This window comes from Bidens hawaiensis, unplaced genomic scaffold (genome assembly GCF_021521415.1).
Source record: "Bidens hawaiensis isolate Kalapana, Puna unplaced genomic scaffold, B.hawaiensis_p1.1 tig00002553_1, whole genome shotgun sequence".
Lineage (NCBI taxonomy): Eukaryota > Viridiplantae > Streptophyta > Magnoliopsida > Asterales > Asteraceae > Bidens > Bidens hawaiensis.
Genome location: NW_027491139.1, coordinates 949059 through 969794, shown reverse-complemented (window position 1 = coordinate 969794; position 20736 = coordinate 949059). Strand labels below are relative to the sequence as shown.

Here is a 20736-nt window from a genome sequence, read left to right as displayed (position 1 = left end):
GTCTAAAATTATTAATATGTACATGTTTTTAAAAAGTATACATCAATAGTACTACTGTACTACGAAATTTGCATAACACTCAAAAGAAATAATAAATAACACATCAATTTTGATGCATATTACATGTTGAATAATTTTTTTAACTACTAACAATTTTTTTATGTCTATTTTACACAAAGTCTTAAGTAAAACTAATACACATAACTTTTTAGTTGAAGATCAATCATACATCTTTGTTACTTGATCAAGCCAGTGATTATACATGTTGAGTACGTTATTAATTAAGAAGTATCAACATTTAGTTTTTTATATTAAAAATTAAAAGTTTTAAATACTGTTATTTTAGAGCCGCAATGTTGATGGGAAAGAGGCAACCCTACAAAAAAAAGTGACTTCCAGCAAGTTTAATGCATATTCAACGGTCATTTAAAGATTTATAGTGCTTTAAATTTTAAATGTATATTATATGAAGACACCACTTCCAAGTTCTATAGTGTAATTATAAATCTATATGTCTCGCATAGGCTATATGATCAATATAGATATCTAAATATATATATGGTGCAGTTCATCAAAAAGGCGTTGTTATGGCAGAGAGTCCCGAAAGACGTGCCGACGAGTGTTGAAGTTGGCATATCAAAGTTGATCGAGAAAAGTAAAGTGGCGTCTGAGTGCTGCCCAATTCTCTAGAGTTTTTATACGCCACTAAGGTTAGGCGTAATGATGAATTCAGTATAATTCAATATTAGATTAAAGGCTTAAGCCTTAAGTCGAGGATATACTCGATACCTCGATAAAAGAAAAGAAAAGAAAACATAACAAATAAATGAATAAAAGATTATTGAATATTGAGATAACATATATATGTGTGTAAGTATATATGTATATATTCTTTGTTATGAAATTATTATTTAATGAATAAGAGTATTCTTAAATAATAAAAGAAAAAGAATACGTTTCTTAGAGAAGAAGAAACGTCGGGTTTTTAATATAAACTAAAGGTTTATAATTTACTTTTAAACTAAAGGTTTTCAAGTAAATAAGAATTGAACTAAAGGTTCAATCGAGGATTGAGATACAAGACTAAAGGTCTTAAGCCGGATCGTGTATCCGACTAACAAATATTCATACTCGCACCTATAGTGCGAGATAAAGAAAGGGAAAGACCCTTGGACGGTGAGTGAAGCCGATCCTAAAGAGACAATGTGAATACGCCCCCAAACTTTTACTTATTTAAAATGAGTCAAACTTGTTATTTGAAATTGTTTACAAGGAACTATGTGATCCTAAAACCGTTATGAATAAGGGTATTAACCTAGCCCTCAGGCTGTGGTATACGTATGTCTGGATCCTTACATAGGTGGTACTATGCGATGTATGGGCATGATCGCACCACCCTTGGTCGTAGGATGCTCTCCTGCAGGGAGTACGACCGTTGTGTATATTTACGGGTACTTAACTAAGTCGAACGTTGCGGTGTTTGCTGAGATGACCTAGCGTAGAGGCTCATATTTATAATGTTATTTGACTTTGTTATTCCTAAGCCACGTTGGGCCGAGGCAGGAGTAGTCTCGAGGGGTAATAAAGTAAAAGAAATATTTTTGCGTCAGCGTGTTCACCAGCATTCGTTGCTGGCGTATTTTCTTACATTTTGCAGGTGAACAAAGCTAGAGCCTGGAAATGACGAAGTACTAATATTCGTTGGCTCGGATTTCTTTTGTATAAATTTAATATGGTGGTTTGTATAACATAAACAAGTAATCTTTTGTACTTAAGTTTGGGAATCTTTTAAAATCCCAACTTTTGTTTAATGTAAATATTTACAAATTAAACCCACAAGTTTTATAAGACTTCCGCTAAATTAACGTAACTCTGATTTATTTACACCTGTGGTACCAACTATTGATCATACTCCTAGGCCTAAGATGGAGGTGTGACAATAAAAACACATTGTGCATATTTTTTATTAGATAAACGGCAATTAAGAATTGCTAACTAAACGTTTGGTTTGTTTTTAGGCTTATTTATAGTATACCGGTTAAAAAACCAAGCTTATAACAAAAGGAAGGTCATTATTAAAAAAAAATAATGACTGTAGGTTTACCTGCAGTTGGTTTATGTAGATTGATTACCTTTATGCGTTTTTAATATTTTATAATATTACATGGTAAAGCAGAAACCGAGCTCAACAGAGGAATGGCGGAAAGCCAAAACCTTGATAAATTTGTTTTGCTTTTGACAGACCCTTTAGTGGGTTTATTCTCTGGTCAACTTTTCAAAAGAGTGCATGAACCAAATAAAGCTTTTGCAAAAGTTTTCTCCATTTGCTTCTTTTTCCCTTCTATGTGCTCTTTGAGTTCCATTGGACAATAACATTAAATCACCAATTTGGGTGCTACACCCCCGTTACTTTATTTCCATAACTAGGAAGACTAAGTCAAACATGGTCATGAAAGTGATGTGTCATGACCATTGGTCAAATTTTACCTGTTAATAGGTACATTTGTTTGTTCCATCGTCTGTTTAATTGTGTTTATTTAATTTGTAAATATGGTCTTTATAATCGAAGTGAAAGATTTGGTTTACGGTCGATTTGGTTTCGCGGTTGGTTTTATTTTCTTACTTTCGGTCGGTCGGTGTCAAAGGATTAAACCTTAGTGAACAGTTTGGTTTACGGTTTATACAAAAACCGACCGTATAAAACCAGACCGGGCTGTGAGATTTAGTTACATTTTAAAATTTTAAACATATCATATTAAATATATTTAACTATATAAATCAAGCTAACCGAAACATTGAAGTGAACACTGGCCAAACTTTAGTAATTTAGTATTTTTTCGGCTTATTATTTGGAATGATTATGGGTTCTATGTTGCTCTTTGGTTTAAACCTAAAAAATATCATTTTTATTTGTTAAATGAATGTTTAAAAACTACTAATGTTTACTAATGCTTGATTAGTTGATTGGTTAAAAAATCACATCCTATAAAAACTATTGTCTGCCTTTCTGTAATTAAGAAGTATCAACATTTAGTTTTTTATATTAAAAAATAAAAGTTTTAAATTCTGTTATTTTAGAGCCGCAATGTTGATGGGAAAGAGGCAACCCTACAAAAAAAAGTGACTTCCAGCAAGTTTAATGCATATTCAACGGTCATTTAAAGATTTACAGTGCTTTAAATTTTAAATGTATGTTATATGAAGACACCACTTCCAAGTTCTATGGTGTAATTATAAATCTATATGTCTCGCATACGCTATATGATCAATATAGATATTATATCTGATATATATATATATATATATATATATATGGTGCAGTTACTGTACGAAAATGCTTAACGTACATTAACGTACGCGAGACGCTCAAAGGCAAAAACCTAAAACGCTCAGAAAACGCTCACAAAACCTTAAACGCTCAAAAACCGTCTTTGTGAAAAAAAGTGAAAAATTGATCGATTAACCATCCAAAACTGTTTTTTCGGTGAAGCAATGATTGATTGGATATGTATTGACGATTCCGAGATGTTTGGATGTGATTTCATGGATCGATTCGCGAAAAATGGGATTCGCGTACGTATATGTATTGACGATTCCGAGATGTTTGGATGTGATTTCATGGACCGATTCGCGAAAAACGGGATTCGCGTACGTATTTGTATGATAAGCATTAGTGTATTGGATCTTTTCAATATATATATCTCTCTATATATAATAAAGGAAAACAGGTTCTGACACGTGTCACCACCACATGTATTTGGGACACGTGTCAGCCCCATGTTTAATATGCTATTGTGTTCATTATTTGTGCTTCCACGTCTCCCATTACCCTTGAATCTTCCCGAAGAAGATTTATATTCTTCTGCAATGTATCGAGTCTCTCACTTCAACTTCTTCTTCTTCTTCTTCTTCTTCTTCTACCCTTAACCGGGTACAGGTTCTGACACGTGTCACCACCACATGTATTTGGGACACGTGTCAGCCCCATGTTTAATATGCTATTGTGTTCATTATTTGTGCTTCCACGTCTCCCATTACCCTTGAATCTTCCCGAAGAAGATTTATATTCTTCTGCAATGTATCGAGTCTCTCACTTCAACTTCTTCTTCTTCTTCTTCTTCTTCTACCCTTAACCGGGTATAGTTAAAAATCAGATTTCAGACCCGACAACCTCACAGCGTCGCTGCCGGATTTGACCTCCCTTCTACATCTGTTTATTTTCTCTCTCCGTCCACTCAGGTTACCATCTCCGGTTCATCGGGTTTCACATTTCTCTTTTGATTTTAGATATTTGTCAATTAGGGCTTTTCTTTTTTAGTTTTAGAAATTGAATTTTAACAAGAGGACGTCGGGTTCCGGTGGTGGTGCAGGTAGTCAGGGAGTTTACAAGCTGAAATTCTCTTGCCGAATGAAATGACTGTACCGGTGTTGTTTTTCTGATTCAGGTATATGGTTTGTTTTTTAATGTGTTTTGACTGAATTGTATTTGTTATATTATGTGATTTTTATTTTCTATTTCTTCACTGATAGCCAGCCTATGTTGTCTCTCTCAACCTCCATAATCTTCCTCATCAATGTATGTTTTCATTCAGATCTACAGTCTAAAATTATGTCATTATTGTTTAACGTATTTCTTTTCTTAATTTAGGGTTTCTTCATAGTTTCATACACAGATTCATTCCTCTCTGGTTATTCCTTTTTTTCTTTCTTGAAGTCAATTTTGCCTTTGTAATAGATTGCTCTTCTTTTCGAAGTTTGAAATCATGGGCTCCATTTAGAATTGTTGAAATTATTCGTGAAGAAAAGATTTTCATTTCCTGATGTTCTTTAGATTTTTTTTTAAAACCAATTTCAAAATTTTGTAAACCCAATAATTGGGGTTTTAATCTAATTCATGTTCTTGAATAGAATATGTTCACAAATAAGATCATGACTATGTAAAAAGTATATAATTTAGTTCTTCTAAACTGTGTACATATAATTAAGGCTTTTTAATCACCGTTAATTTCTCATGCAAAAGTAGAGTATATATCTTTTTTACATGTAGGCGAATATGTAGTGGTTATGGAATTATGTCTTCTTATGGTTTGTAGTTAGCTTATTGTTTATAATTTTACTTTTCTTTTTGTTGTTTCATAGACTGCAATAGCCGGAATCTGTGGCTCCTATCTTGCTGGTATTGTAAGGGTTTGTGCACAGCTATTGCCAAGTATTGCATCACGTGAGTACTTGCGTATCTTAATTGTTTAGATCATAGAATAAGTGAAAAATTTTGTGTTTCAACATTCTAATTAATGCCTAATGGTTGCTGCTTTTTATATTATTAGGCATTGTTTATTATGATCAGCAAACAGGTCAACTCGACTCTACGCATTGATTCTATATTCATTGATTTTAAGGTTTTCAAGAAAGCATGATGTCAGTGCTATCATGTTTCCTATCAATTTGTGAGTTTTTAGTGATTTTGTTGAGGTTTTTTTAATTTGATATGTTTGTTTATGTGTGTGTTGATGGATATGGAGTAATTAGGTCTCGCTTTTGGTTACTGTCTTCAGTTATTGATATTTTCGCTGCTGGAACATCGCCGAAAAAGAAATGATGAAATCGAGTCCTGACAATCTGAAGTCTCTGTAGGAGGTAAACCTAACCCTAACTCGTGAGCCAAACCGTTAATAATGGTATTTAAACATTAGCGAATTTAAATGGACAAACGATAATGAACATAAATGAAAGAACGAGGTTGGTGTTAATATTCGATTGTTTAACTAAATGATAAATGTAACAACATGAAAATTTCGAGTTCAAGGTATCAACTTTCCAAAGTCTAGGGACTAAAATTGTCAAATTCCAAGGTTGAGGGTTTAAATTGAAAATTCTGATTTCCTGACCCATCGCGCTACGCGATGAGTCAGAGGAGAGCCCCATCGCGTATTGCGATGGGGTACCTGACAGAACGTGACACGTGTGCCACGTGGCACACGGTGGCATCATGTGCTACCACGTGTCACCACGTGGCAACACTGCCGCCACGTGTTGCCACGTGGAGCGGTGCCTGCCACGTGTTGACGCGTGGCAGGCCTACGCTGTGAGTCAGCAGACCTATATCGCGATACGCGATAAGTCTTTTGAGGCACCCATCGCGTATCGCGGTGGGAGCCAATTTTTCGTCTATAAATAGCAAGGTCCGGGCTTCACATTTTGCACACCAAAACTCAGTTCACATTCCTCTCTCTAACATCTCACTACAACCCGACAATCATATAAACGATTTGCCTCGATAAGCGTGCCACGATCTTTTGTTTGTGTACAATCGTTTCCTCGAAGTTTGTGCCACCCTCCACCCTCATTCATCAAAAAGGCGTTGTTATGGCAAAGAGTCCCAAAAGACGTGCCGACGAGTGTTGAAGTTGGCATATCAAAGTTGATCGAGAAAAGTAAAGTGGCGTCTGAGTGCTGCCCAATTCTCTAGAGTTTTTATACGCCACTAAGGTTAGGCGTAATGATGAATTCAGTATAATTCAATATTATATTAAAGGCTTAAGCCTTAAGTCGAGGATATACTCGATACCTCGATAAAAGAAAAGAAAAGAAAACATAACAAAGAAATTAATAAAAGATTATTGAATATTGAGATAACATATATATGTGTGTAAGTATATATGTATATATTCTTTGTTATGAAATTATTATTTAATGAATAAGAGTATTCTTAAATAATAAAAGAAAAATAATACGTTTCTTGGAGAAGAAGAAACGTCGGGTTTTTAATATAAACTAAAGGTTTATAATTTACTTTTAAACTAAAGGTTTTCAAGTAAATAAGAATTGAACTAAAGGTTCAATCGAGGATTGAGATACAAGACTAAAGGTCTTAAGCCGGATCGTGTATCCGACTAACAAATATTCATACTCGCACTATAGGTGCGAGATAAAGAAAGGGAAAGACCCTTGGACGGTGAGTGAAGCCGATCCTAAAGAAACAATGTGAATACGCCCCCAAACTTTTACTTATTTAAAATGAGTCAAACTTGTTATTTGAAATTGTTTACAAGGAACTATGTGATCCTAAAACCGTTATGAATAAGGGTATTAACCTAGCCCTCAGGCTGTGGTATACGTATGTCTGGATCCTTACATAGGTGGTACTATGCGATGTATGGGTATGATCGCACCACCCTTGGTCGTAGGATGCTCTCCTGCAGGGAGTACGACCGTTGTGTATATTTACGGGTATTTAACTAAGTCGAACGTTGCGGTGTTTGCTAAGGTGACCTAGCGTAGAGGCTCATATTTATAATGTTATTTGACTTTGTTATTCCTAAGCCACGTTGGGCCGAGGCAGGCGTAGTCTCGAGGGGTAATAAAGTAAAAGAAATATTTTGCGTCAGCGTGTTCACCAGCATTCGTTGCTGGCGTATTTTCTTACATTTTGCAGGTGAACAAAGCTAGAGCCTGGAAATGACTAAGTACTAATATTCGTTGGCTCGGATTTCTTTTGTATAAATTTAATATGGTGGTTTGTATAACATAAACAAGTAATCTTTTGTACTTAAGTTTGGGAATCTTTTAAAATCTCAACTTTTGTTTAATGTAAATATTTACAAATTAAACCCACAAGTTTTATAAGACTTCCGCTAAATTAACGTAACTCTGATTTATTTACACTTGTGGTACCAACTATTGATCATACTCCTAGGCCTAAGATGGGGGTGTGACAATAAAAACACATTGTGCATATTTTTTATTAGATAAACGGCAATTAAGAATTGCTCACTAAACGTTTGGTTCGTTTTTAGGCTTATTTATAGTATACCGGTTAAAAAACCAAGCTTATAACAAAAGGAAGGTCATTATTAAAAAAAAATAATGACTGTAGGTTTACCGCAGTTGGTTTATGTAGATTGATTACCTTTATGCGTTTTTAATATTTTATAATATTACATGGTAAAGCAGAAACCGAGCTCAACAGAGGAATGGCGGAAAGCCAAAACCTTGATAAATTTGTTTTGCTTTTGACAGACCCTTTAGTGGGTTTATTCTCTGGTCAACTTTTCAAAAGAGTGCATGAACCAAATAAAGCTTTTGCAAAAGTTTTCTCCATTTGCTTCTTTTTCCCTTCTATGTGCTCTTTGAGTTCCATTGGACAATAACATTAAATCACCAATTTGGGTGCTACACCCACGTTACTTTATTTCCATAACTAGGAAGACTAAGTCAAACATGGTCATGAAAGTGATGTGTCATGACCATTGGTCAAATTTTACCTGTTACTAGGTACATTTGTTTGTTCCATCGTCTGTTTAATTGTGTTTATTTAATTTGTAAATACGGTCTTTATAATCGAAGTGAAAGATTTGGTTTACGGTCGATTTGGTTTCGCGGTTGGTTTTATTTTCTTACTTTCGGTCGGTCGGTGTCAAAGGATTAAACCTTAGTGAACTGTTTGGTTTACGGTTTATACAAAAACCGACCGTATAAAACCAGACCGGGCTGTGAGATTTAGTTACATTTTAAAATTTTAAACATATCATATTAAATATATTTAACTATATAAATCAAGCTAACCGAAACATTGAAGTGAACACTGGCCAAACTTTAGTAATTTAGTATTTTTTCGGCTTATTATTTGGAATGATTATGGGTTCTATGTTGCTCTTTGGTTTAAACCTAAAAAATATCATTTTTATTTGTTAAATGAATGTTTAAAAACTACTAATGTTTACTAATGCTTGATTAGTTGATTGGTTAAAAAATCACATCCTATAAAAACTATTGTCTGCCTTTCTGTAATTCAAAATTTTGATATTAAGAAACCGATAATTCAGCTTCTAATTAAAAAGGTAACCAAACCAAACTTAAAGGTTTTGTAAGTATAATTTTCAAACCGTGAAATCAAACTGGAACCAAACCGCATCTAATGGTTTGACTTTAAATTTCAACAGTTTGGTTTCGGTTTTTGATTATCAATAACCGTTGGAAACGGTTTGGTTTACGGTTTGACTTATAAACCGTTAAAACTGGACTGTGAACACCTCTAATGGTCAGCTTAACTATAAACTGGGTGTAAATTTTATTAATTTGCAGGATATGATGACAGACATGACAATGAAATAGGGCCAAAGATGCAAGAACAAGAGCCATATAGGACATGCATGCTGCTCTCGGAATGTAGACACATGTACACACAGGATGTAACTTTTATTATATATTATGTAATAATAAATAGAACATGCATAATTTCTTAATTTCTTGTAAGGAAGTCTACCTTTAATAACAAGAACTCCTGTAGAAGGTGTTTAATTGTTTACGTGTTTGTTACCCCAATATGATTAATCCTGTTATTATGATTAAATTGCATCTAATTGGTGTTTGCGTATTTTAGGTTTGCAACTAAGAAACAAGAAAGATGGAAATATTATGTTGGGTGTTGATGGAATGTTGAATTACATGTGTACATATAATATATTTTCAAGTTACCGAAAAGAATATTTTCAAGGCTCGTAACTTGATAGAAAATTTTAAAATTAAGCACATAAATAACATAAATTAACTTACTATGTTTACTTTATCCCCTTCATATGTAAAGTCAACTATTTTCTAAATCGTTAATCATACTAATTGTGATGCAATTTTATAAATGATAATATCTTTGAAACTTTTTTGTCACCTGATTCATAGGTTAAAATGGATTATTCGATGCGACAAATCTTTAAATACAAACATCATACTCTTTATAACAAGGTGTTTAGAAATTAGTAAATGGAAACTAGAACATATTTAATTATATATTACACATTTAATTGAATTTTATGGTTACATGTGAAATTGATTTTTATAAATTTTACACATTTTATTATATATTGTTATTAATATATTTAAAAAAAAACATTTTGTCAACTCGTGTGTAACACGGGATATAAGCTAGTATATATATATATATATAGGGTAAGGATCACAAGTGAACCCTTTGCAAATTGAGAACTTTGAGAACCATTTTGGACCACTAAAAACCTTTAAAAAGTATTTAAAAAAATCACAAAACAAAAAATAACAAAAATTTTAAAAAAGTAAAAAAACCAAAATTCTTATATTTCTGTCCGGTTTCATTAAAAAAACAAAAAAAAAACGTTGTATTATACACATATGTATAATTTTATTTAATATCTAGTTACGTATATACACATATGTATAGTATCATTTATCTTAAATTATACACATGTGTATAAAAAAATCATGTAAATGTACATATATGTATATATTATACATATGTGTATATAATTTGCTAAACAGAGTTTTTTTTAAATGAAACCGAGATGTTAAAATAAGAATTTTGGTATTTTGATTTTTTTCATTTTTGTGTTTTTTTTATTTTATGATTTTTTTTATTTTTGTGTTTTTTGTGGTCCAAAATGGTTCTTAAAGTTCTCAATTTAAAAAATGTTCTCTCATGATTCTGATCCTACATATATATATATATATATATATATATATATATATATATATATATATATATATATATGAAGGAATCAAAGTCGTAGGTTTTTGCAATCTATAGTCCTAACGTTTAGGTTTTAAATAACTAATTTTAATTAAAAAAATAATAGCTTTCATCAAAATTTTAAAACTTTAACAACAACTTAAATAAGAGCTGTTTACATTAAAATATAAATTTGAAATTTCAGAAGATAAAATTATAACCAGGATGATGACTCACCCTTGCAAATTATACATCTTTTGAGATTCAACATTTTTATGTTTTAGATTTTTAGTAGAGAAGTTCGGTTTATGTTCTAAAATTATTGATTTGTTTTTATCTGGATAGTCCATAAAAGTATAAAACTAGTACACATCTTGAGAAAACCTATACTCCCATATTTCATTTTTGAAAAAAGAAAATAAGTAAGTACAAAGTTTTACAAAATTTGATACATTACAATCCAAATGGCCTTTCCAACACAACTTTTTTTTGTGATTTTGTTGTCTTTTTTAAGATCTTATGAGCCTCACCTACACATATTGGAAATGTGCGATGTCCACTTCGAACATGACATTCATTAACGATTTAACTTATCATTTAATATTCATATATTTATAGTTGTTTAATAGCGCAAACAAGTTAATTTCCGACAATTCAAACCCGCTAATATCAGACCGTCTTATTTTATCACGTAAGAGGTAAATCAAGTTTATCAAGAGCTCTACTTAGATTGTGTTGTAAATGAGCCGTTGTATATTAAATTCTCTGACTTATATGTATTATAATAAATAGTCATTTGCTTTAGGATGCTGTAAAAAATTAGGTAATAGTATTGTTTGGCACCGGCGATGGACCCGCGCCCCTTCTCAGCCGAATGAACGACTTCAACTGGAAGATTGCTACCAGATTCTAAATAGTATTAATATTTTAGAGGAAAGCGACAAGTGGAAATCAAACGGCCGTTTCATATTTAAATGGAATAGTTGGATTCCTCTCAGTTAAATGTCTTTGGAGGGCGGAGATGAAACGGATTACAACCAAAGTAGCATTGGCTAAAAGAAGAATTGATGTTATTTTCAATATATGCCTTTAAGTGGGGGTTGTCCGTAATATGCGAAGCATTTGTTAATTACGTGTTATGTGGCAAATTCAATTTGGTAAAGGGCAAATCAATTGAACAAGAACAACTATTAGGAACACGTGAACAACACTAGAGTGGCTTAATCGTAACTGATTAATCCGATACATTAACTATAACGTTTGGTTGTCTTCTTAAACAAATGTTGTAAAAAGATCGTTCACAACTCCTTATGATTTTACAAAGTAATAACTTTGCTTATTCTTTAAAACAATTGCTTGAAGCTCAGAAGGACACTCAAAATAATGTAGTAATATAAATGAGCTCATGTTGTATGAGGAATATGCATCAACTTGCAGATTGTAATAACTTCAATGTATATCATAATTTAAATCTTGACATGTTAGCCCAGTCGCGTTACATGACCAAGTTTGAGGGTGTTTGATGATATATCACATTGATATAAAATTGTACATGTGCTTAATTTAAAAGAATCATGTTTGTAATAACCATACACAAAATGCACTTAATTTGGATATTTTGTAAAATTTTATGTATTTATAAAAAAGTTTAAGCTTCGCGACACAAATAGCTATTCTGTAGTGTTGTCGGATGTTAAAAGCGGAACCCTCAGTCCACGACCCTTCGTTGGATGTAGAATGTAAAATTAGTGATAGATGAAACTGTAAAAAAAAATAGTATTCTATAATGGCTTGTAGGGGTATTAATATTGAGAATGAATGCAAGAAAACAATTCATTAAAGATACTATATATTAAACACGAATGATGGACTTGTGTATTATTTACCATGAGCTTTGATGTAATAGATGTTGTGTCATTTTATTTGTTCCTTTAAAAACCAAAGAATACTACTTGAATACCGCTCAATTCATTCGTTTATGTAGAGAGGGTCTAGAGAAAATGGAAATGATGGACGGTTTCGTGCATACGAGGATAGACATTGAAATGATTTTCAAGGTCTTTTGAGCGTTCATCGTACTAATGAAGATATATGTGAAGTTGTGCAAAAGATGGTATAAGATATTGAATGCTTTCTTATGGATATTTCATATTTGTCATGCTTGTAGAAAAATAGTTAGTATCAACTTTTCAAGATTCCTTATTTCACACAAGATAGTGGTGATTTTATTAATAATGAAGACTTAAAAACGGTAACATTCGTTACTTTTCAAATCTGAAACCCGACCCGCTTATTTTCTTTTGCCTCATTTATTATTCAAACGGTCGTTACTAAATAAATTCCCGCCCTCGTTTAAGAATATATGTTTCGTATATATTTATTAAACTATGATCAATAAATATACTATAATACCCCTTAACTAACTTTAATATACTATTGCACCCACTACCATAGACCAGGGACCAACATGCAAATAACTTTTTAACCTCCCTTCTTTCCTTTCTTCTTCACGTAACAGCCGAACACCCCCCCCCCCCCCCCCCCTTGTGACTTCTGATCCATAAAATCAGCCGGGAATCACGTAATTGATCATCCTTACACGTCAATGAACCAATTACGCGTTCAATCGTCATGTAAATATGGAAATTGACAGCCAATGAAAGCTATGACTTGTTAATCACGAACCGCGGACCAGTTTACTCCTAAAACTCTATATAAACTCGATCATTTTGCAATTAAACTCGTCAACACCATCCTTACTACATCACGACCAAAACCCCTAAGTCAAATAATCCTTAAACAGCTGTTACAGTTGATTTTGCACTCAAGCTAGAGCCGCACCTGCTTGTCCTTCGCCCCCCGTCAAATCATCACCATAACAGGTAATTAAACAATGCATCGAGATCGGTTTTAACCTAGAAACGATAACCCTAAACCAATTTTAACAAACAATAAACATTTGAATCGATTTAAAGATCTAGGGTTTGTTTGTTGAAGATGGGTTCTGTGAGTAACTGGTTAAATTTAAGCAATCTGATACATCTATCAAATCAACATGTGTGTGGTTATGTGGTTATGTATCATTTAAAGCAGAATGAATCGATGTAATTTAAGTCTGGGACTAACTTTAATTACTATAGGCTATGTGGGTTTAGTTTAAAGTTAAGTAATTTACATTATAATGGATGTTTTCAGGATGTTTCTGATGATCTTGAAATCAAAGTAAAGAAGTACCAGAGGGGTCAAGGTGCTGACTTGGAGGTATTATTATCATTATTTTTTATACCCAATTTCTGATTTTTTTTATTTAACTGGATTTTGAAAATTAGTATGATTTTTGCAGTCTTTGAAAGACAAAAAGTTGAAGGGGCAGCTTGCAGTTAAAGAAGACCTGTTTAAGAAGTCTGCAAATGCTGCTGCAAAGGCGGAAAAGGTGATAATTTAACATTTTATCTGGTGTATGCTGATTGCATGCTAAGCAGTTAATGCGGAAAAATATCGGACTGATATCTGAGATATCGGTTTTCGCGGTGGGATATTGGTAATTTTAATATCATGTAAAATTCATATATATATATAGCAATTTAACATTAGTAATTCAGTATACTCTCCTACTATTAACAAAGTAACCTTTTGCAACTTGTAAAACACTAACAATTATGGTACGTAGAAACTGATTTAAGACTTAAAACACTAACATCGAACACTTAAATTTGATGATTAAGACTTAAAAACACTGATATTGGGATATATCGGTCAGTATCGACGATTTATTGGTATCGACATTTTGACCGATGTTTTACCAAGGGACCGACAAGTAACCGATATGTCACCGATATTTTATTGGCGATATCGACTGCATAGATTGCATTTGAGTTCATTTCTATGTTAGAATGATATTGGACAAATTCTTTTCGGATGTGTGGTGTTTGGTTAATTTGCTTGATTGCTTGTAAAAAGAATTGTATATGTAATATAGAATGTATAGAAATTACTCGCAAACTGACTGTTTTACATTTATTGTTTTTTAGTGGCTTATGCAAACCGAGGAAGGTCGGCTGGAACCTTAAGGTCTTGATAAAACGTGGAGGTTTAGCCAACAATCAATTGCCAATGAAGTTGATGTTGCCAGTAGGAAGAATCAGTTTGATCTTGTGTTACCAGGTTTGCGCCTCTATTCTGATTGTTCTTTTATCATTTTGCTAAATTCAAGTACTAAGTAACGTGATAGCATCATATTTCATACAAAGTTAGGTTGTGTGTTTAGGATAAGATTTGCGAGTGATTGTGTGAATTTAAACGATGAACTATCGGATGCAGATAATCAGTTAGTTATGACTGAATATTAAAGAGGGCTATAGAAAAATGTTTCGTATATTTTACTGTTTGGAACATTGGTAGGCTGATTATTTAAAGAATCAATAGATAACATTACAAAAAAAAGCCGTTGGTGTGAATAAAGCAGAGGTGGATTGTGTCCTAGATTAGGCTAAGTAAGCCAGTGAGGCGTTAAATAAGATATACATTTTTCTACATTAAATAATCACTTTGTGAATGTAAGTCGCCAGATTTCAAACTTAAAAACATAAACTTTATAAACTACTAAAATATTTCCTCCTAAACCATATTTGTTGTTTTGTTTGTAACTTTATCTTGCTTATCCCAACATATAGGGTTAATATCATTTAAACAAACAAATAAGTTGTAGTGAAAGTAGATAAAAGTTCAAAATTATTTAACCTAGATTTATTATTTGTTTCAAAACTTAATTTCTTTTTAAAGTTATAAAAAGAAACAAATATATTATTAAACTAACAAATTAAATTGAGGTTACTTGCAGTGAAATTGTAAAACCAATTAAGAAAAAGAATTAATAATTACAAAGGCGCGCAAAGTAACTTATAAAGGAATACATTTAATTAATGGTGACCGTATTTAAAATTTAAAAAATAACTATATTAATCCTTAGCACAACAAAACTTGGCACCCAAGGTTTTTCAATTTCCCTATAAATTTGACTAGACTCCATACCTCTAATTCAAAATATAATTTTTATTGTTCTTCTTCTATAATCCCTTTAAATCCCCAAGCGTTAATCTAGCTAGTATTTCTCATACATATGGCTACTGAGCTTTTGAGCGAGATGTTCAGCGAGATTATGTCAAGATCAACCTTGAAATCTCGTGACATCATGTGTTGTGTTAGCAAAGAATTTAACACATATGTCGATGAGTTGAAGAAAAATAACAAGATGGTGGCTGGTTATCTCATACAAAATATGAGAAGAGGTTTGACGTACATCGAAGATTTGCACCGTCTCCTGGATCAAGCAGCCTTGATCTTGCCTTTCTTCCATATGATGCTAGAATTCTTGCGACGTCGGATCAAGGAATTATGGTGTTTCAATCCCACGATCCATTGGAATTCAACAAAGAATTTTACCATGTTTGCAAACCTACGACGAAGCAGGTTTTGGCATTGCCAAATCTTAAACAAACCGAAACAGTAGGGAAGTTTGCGATTGTAGTGATGGGTTCGAAGCCATTACGTTACAAGATTATCAGAATTTCTGACCACCCGTAAGTCTCTATCGATCTCCCTCCTTCGCTTGTTATAACTAATATAATGTTTTCAGAGAATAGTTTAGATTAAGTTTTATAAAAAGTTGGTGTTTCAAAACAAGCTAACCAGCATAGCTTAATATAGTAACTTGCATTTTTTAGTGATTTAGTTAAGAATGTGAATGTTGCATTATTGTTTTCTGGAAGTGTAAGTTAAAAGACTGCAGATTAACTAATGATATATATATATATATATATAAAATGTATGTAGCGACTTACGTTCCTTTTTTTAATTAAATTTGTTGCAGTGATTTTAGATGGTCTTGGGGAAAGCTGTGCACCATGTATAGTTGTGATATATTCGACTCGTTGATGTGGGAGTGGCGATCACTAAAGCGTGTAAAGTTGGCTGGTCATCTTGTTTCCTTGACTGACTCGCAACCAATCACAGTGAGCGGTTTGATCTACATGTTATTATGGAACAATGACATTTTAAAATTCGATGCGTATTCAGAAAAATGGAAAGTGTTTTCGTCTCCTATTCCTTATGATGAATCAGCCTATTCAAATCCACCAATAGTGCTTGTGAAGTACGATGGAAGGTTGGGGTTGGTTTGTAAATCAACAAATGCAGATGGTTGTTACGATACTTGGGTTATGAAGACGGATGGAGCGTGGGAGAAACTGGACGTTGCTGTTAAAAGTGAGAATGAAATGAAGTCACTTAAGGCGTTGTATGATTCGGGTACAAGCGTTATGGTGCATTACAATACACTTATGTTTTACAAGTTCAAACAAGGGAACAAGATGATCGGAAAGGTCAAGTTGAAGGACACCCCTCGGTGCAAACTCTTCGATGTACGTCAAACCTTTTCTCATATTTTGTATGAGATAACCAGCCGCCGTCTTGTTATTTTTCTTCAACTGATCGACAACATATGATTCGTTTGCGAGTGTGTTAAATTATTTGCTAACACAACACATGATGTCACGAGATTTCAAGGTTGGCTACTGAACATCTCGCTCAAAAGCTACAACCGCAAACTTCCCTACTGTTTCGGTTTGTTTAGGATTTGGCAATGCCAAAACCTCCTTGGGTGCCAAGTTTTGTTGTGCTAAGGATTAATATATTTTTAAATTTTAAATACGATCACCATGAATTAAATGTATTCCTTTTTAAGTTATTTTGCGCGCCTTTGTAATTATTAATTCTTTTTCTTAATTGGTTTTACAATTTCACTGCAAGTAACCTCAATTTAATTTGTTAGTTTAATAATATATTTGTTTTTTTTATAACTTTAAAAAGAAATTAAGTTTTGAACAAATAATAAATCTAGGTTAAATAACTTTGAACTTTTATCTACTTTCACTACAACTTATTTGTTTGTTTAAATGATACTAACCCTATATGTTGGGATAAGCAAGATAAAGTTACAAACAAAACAACAAATATGGTTTAGGAGGAAATATTTTAGTAGTTTATAAAGTTTATGTTTTTAAGTTTGAAATTTTATTTGTAGACATTCGACTGTATGTCAATTTTTTTAAGTTTGTCTTTCTATCTTATGTGTCGTTTGAATAAATATAAATCATGTCGTCGTCTCAAAAAACATATTAAAAAATATGTTGTCATTTTATGTGTTTAATTAACGGTTTTCATATTTTCACCCGTGTAGTACACGGGTCAATAACCTAGTGAAGATATATGTGAAGTTGTGCAAAAGATGGTATAAGATATTGAAAGCTTTCTTATAGATATTTCATATTTGTCATGCTTGTAGAAAAATAATTAGTATCAACTTTTCAAGATTCCTTATTTCACACAAGATAGGGAAATGACCACTCAAGGTGCTAGTGGCGATTTTATTAATAATGAAGACTTAAAAACGGTAACATTTGTTACTTTTCAAATTCGAAACCCAACCCGTTTATTTTCTTTTGCCTCATTTATTATTTGAACGGTCGTTACTAAATAAATTCCCGCCCTCGTTTAAGGATATATATTTCGTTTGTTTATTTATTAAACTATGATCAATATACCCCTTAACTAACTTTAATATACTATTGCACCCACTACCATAGACCAAGGATCAACATGCAAATAACTTTTTAACCTCCCTTCTTTCCTTTCTTCTTCACGTAACAGCCCCCCCCCCCCCCCCCCCCCCCCCCTCTTGTGACTTCTGATCCATAAAATCAGCCGGGAATCACGTAAGTGATCATCCTTACATATCAATGAACCAATTACGCGTTCAATCGTCATGTAAATATGGAAATTGACAGCCAATGAAAGCTATGACTTGTTAATCATGAACTTCGGACCAGTTTACTCCTAAAACTCTATATAAACTCGATCATTTTGCAATTAAACTCGTCCACACCATCCTTACTACATCACGACCAAAACCCCTAAGTCAAATAATACTTAAACAGCTGTTACAAAACTCTATATAAACTCGATCATTTTGCAATTAAACTCGTCCACACCATCCTTACTACATCACGACCAAAACCCCTAAGTCAAATAATACTTAAACAGCTGTTACAGTTGATTTTGCACTCAAGGTAGTGCCGCACATGCTTGTCCTTCGTCCCCCGTCAAATCATCCCAATAACAGGTAATTAAACAATGCATCGAGATCGGTTTTAACCTAGAAACGATAACCCTAAACCAATTTTAACAAACAATAAACATTTGAATCGATTTAAAGATCTAGGGTTTGTTTGTTGAAGATGGGTTCTGTGAGTAACTGGTTAAATTTAAGCAATCTGATACATCTAACAAATCAACATGTGTGTGGTGTTAAACCCTGGAACCGGTCCAGGCGCGGGTTCAAGCCTCATGGACCCGGTTTTTATGTATTTATTTTTTTAATACTTTTAAAACCTTTTCTTTTTATATTAATTTATGATATAACAGTTAATAAACTTAAAATTTAATAAACTTAAAGTATATTATAAATTAAATACTACTGTTTTAACATATATAAAAATCATGTAAACTAATTTTATATTTATAATATTACAAATAATAATTAATAAGTTATGTTCTTCTTAAATCAAAATGTTTATTCTTTATAATAAAACCTTATATATATTATTATTTAACTAGTTGTCGTAATAAATATCGTACGTAAGCGTATCTGTTACTCTTATTTGTTTTAGGCTTTAACGTCCTCGCGTGATCCACTTTCGTCTTGTTATCTTTTCATCTTTTGTTTGTCTTTGAGGTGAGTTTACATACCCTTTTTTTTATCTTTTATATTTTGGGGGTAGCATGTATACTAGAGGTGGCAATAGGAGTGGATTGGGTTGGATTTGGGCGATGGGTCAGGATGGATATGGGTCAAGATGGATAAAACTAACTTATCTTGACCCAAGTGAAGGTTGACAGAAAAAGGGTTTTAAAAACCCCTCAAAAAAACTATTAAAAAAATATTAACTCAAAATATAAATAAAAAACGCAAAATGTAAAATAACTAAAATGTTTCCCCCATCCTCCTCGTTATAAAAAAAAAACTTTTTGTTCCGGTTTAATTTCGAGTTTTCGGGGTTTTTTTCGGTTCGGTTTTGTTTTTTTTTTCATTTCGGTCGGTTTCGGTATCTATTCGGTTTCGATTTCTAGGTTTTTTCGGTTTCAGTGTTGTTTTGTTTTAGTCAGTTTTTTTTTTGTTTCGTTTCAATTCATTTGTTTCATTTCGTTTTTCTTTGTTTCGTTTCGATTCATTTGTTTTATTTTGGTCGGCTACGTTTCAGTTCTTTTGTTTCGTTTTGGTAAGTTTTTTGATTGCGTTTCGCTTTTTTTTGTTTCGTTCTGGTCAGTTTTTCTATTTCAGTTAGTTTCGTTTCAGTTTTTTTGTTTCGTTTGTCGGTTCGGTGTTTTTGATTCGTTTCGGTCCGGTTTTTAAATTGCATTTAGTTTTTTTATGTTTTCTTTTGGTCAGTTTTTCAATTTCATTTCGGTTTTTTTTTTGTTTCGTTTCGGTCGTTTTTCTATTTCGGTTCAGTTTTGTTTCGGTTTGTTTGTTTCGCTTTGGTCGGTTCTGTGTTTTTGTTTTGTTTTGTTTTGGTCAGGTTTCAATTGCATTTCGCTTTTTTTTTTGTTGCGCTTTGGTCATTTTTTTATTTTGGTTCAGTTTCGTTTTGGTTTTTTTGTTTTGTTTCGGTCGATTCGGTGTTTTTGTTTCGTTTTGGTCAAATTTTCGGTTTCGTATCGATTTTTTTGTTTCGTTTTGGTCGGTTTTCTATTTCGATTCAGTTTTGTTTCGGTTTGGTCGATTCGGTGTTTTTGTTTAGTTTTGGTTAGCTTTTCGGTTGCATTTCGCTTTTTTCGTTTCGATTTGGTCAGTTTTTGGTTTCATTTCGTTTTTTTCGTTTTGGTCGTTTTTCTATTTCGGTTCAGTTTCGTTTTTGTTTAATTTTAGTCAGTTCGGGGTTTTTGTTTCGCACATGATAGTTTGGGTATTTTGAAATATATAAATTTTGGATAACTTGGATATTTTGTTTTGACCCATTTTAACATATAAATGAAACTTACTTGTATATTATCAACTCATCCTGACCCACTTATAGAATTTTTATGATCCATCATAACCCATTTTACTTTTAAAGTTTATCCATCTTGACCCAAAACAACCCATTTGGGTTGGTTTTGCCACCCTTAATGTATACCATATTCAAGTTTACTTATGTTTTATT

General features: G+C 32.6%; 1 protein-coding gene and 1 long non-coding RNA gene across 2 annotated transcripts in view; one reads left to right on the top strand and one right to left on the bottom strand.

Moving 5' to 3' along the window:
* LOC143620165 (uncharacterized) overlaps positions 1–20736 on the bottom strand; it is a 159478-nt gene that overhangs the window by 14628 nt on the left and 124114 nt on the right. The gene's annotated exons all lie outside the window — the stretch shown is intronic.
* Positions 13475–14913, top strand: LOC143620241 (uncharacterized). The gene is made up of 4 exons (XR_013151309.1): positions 13475–13483; positions 13592–13738; positions 13821–13910; positions 14509–14913. It is a non-coding gene; the product is annotated as an uncharacterized LOC143620241 (long non-coding RNA).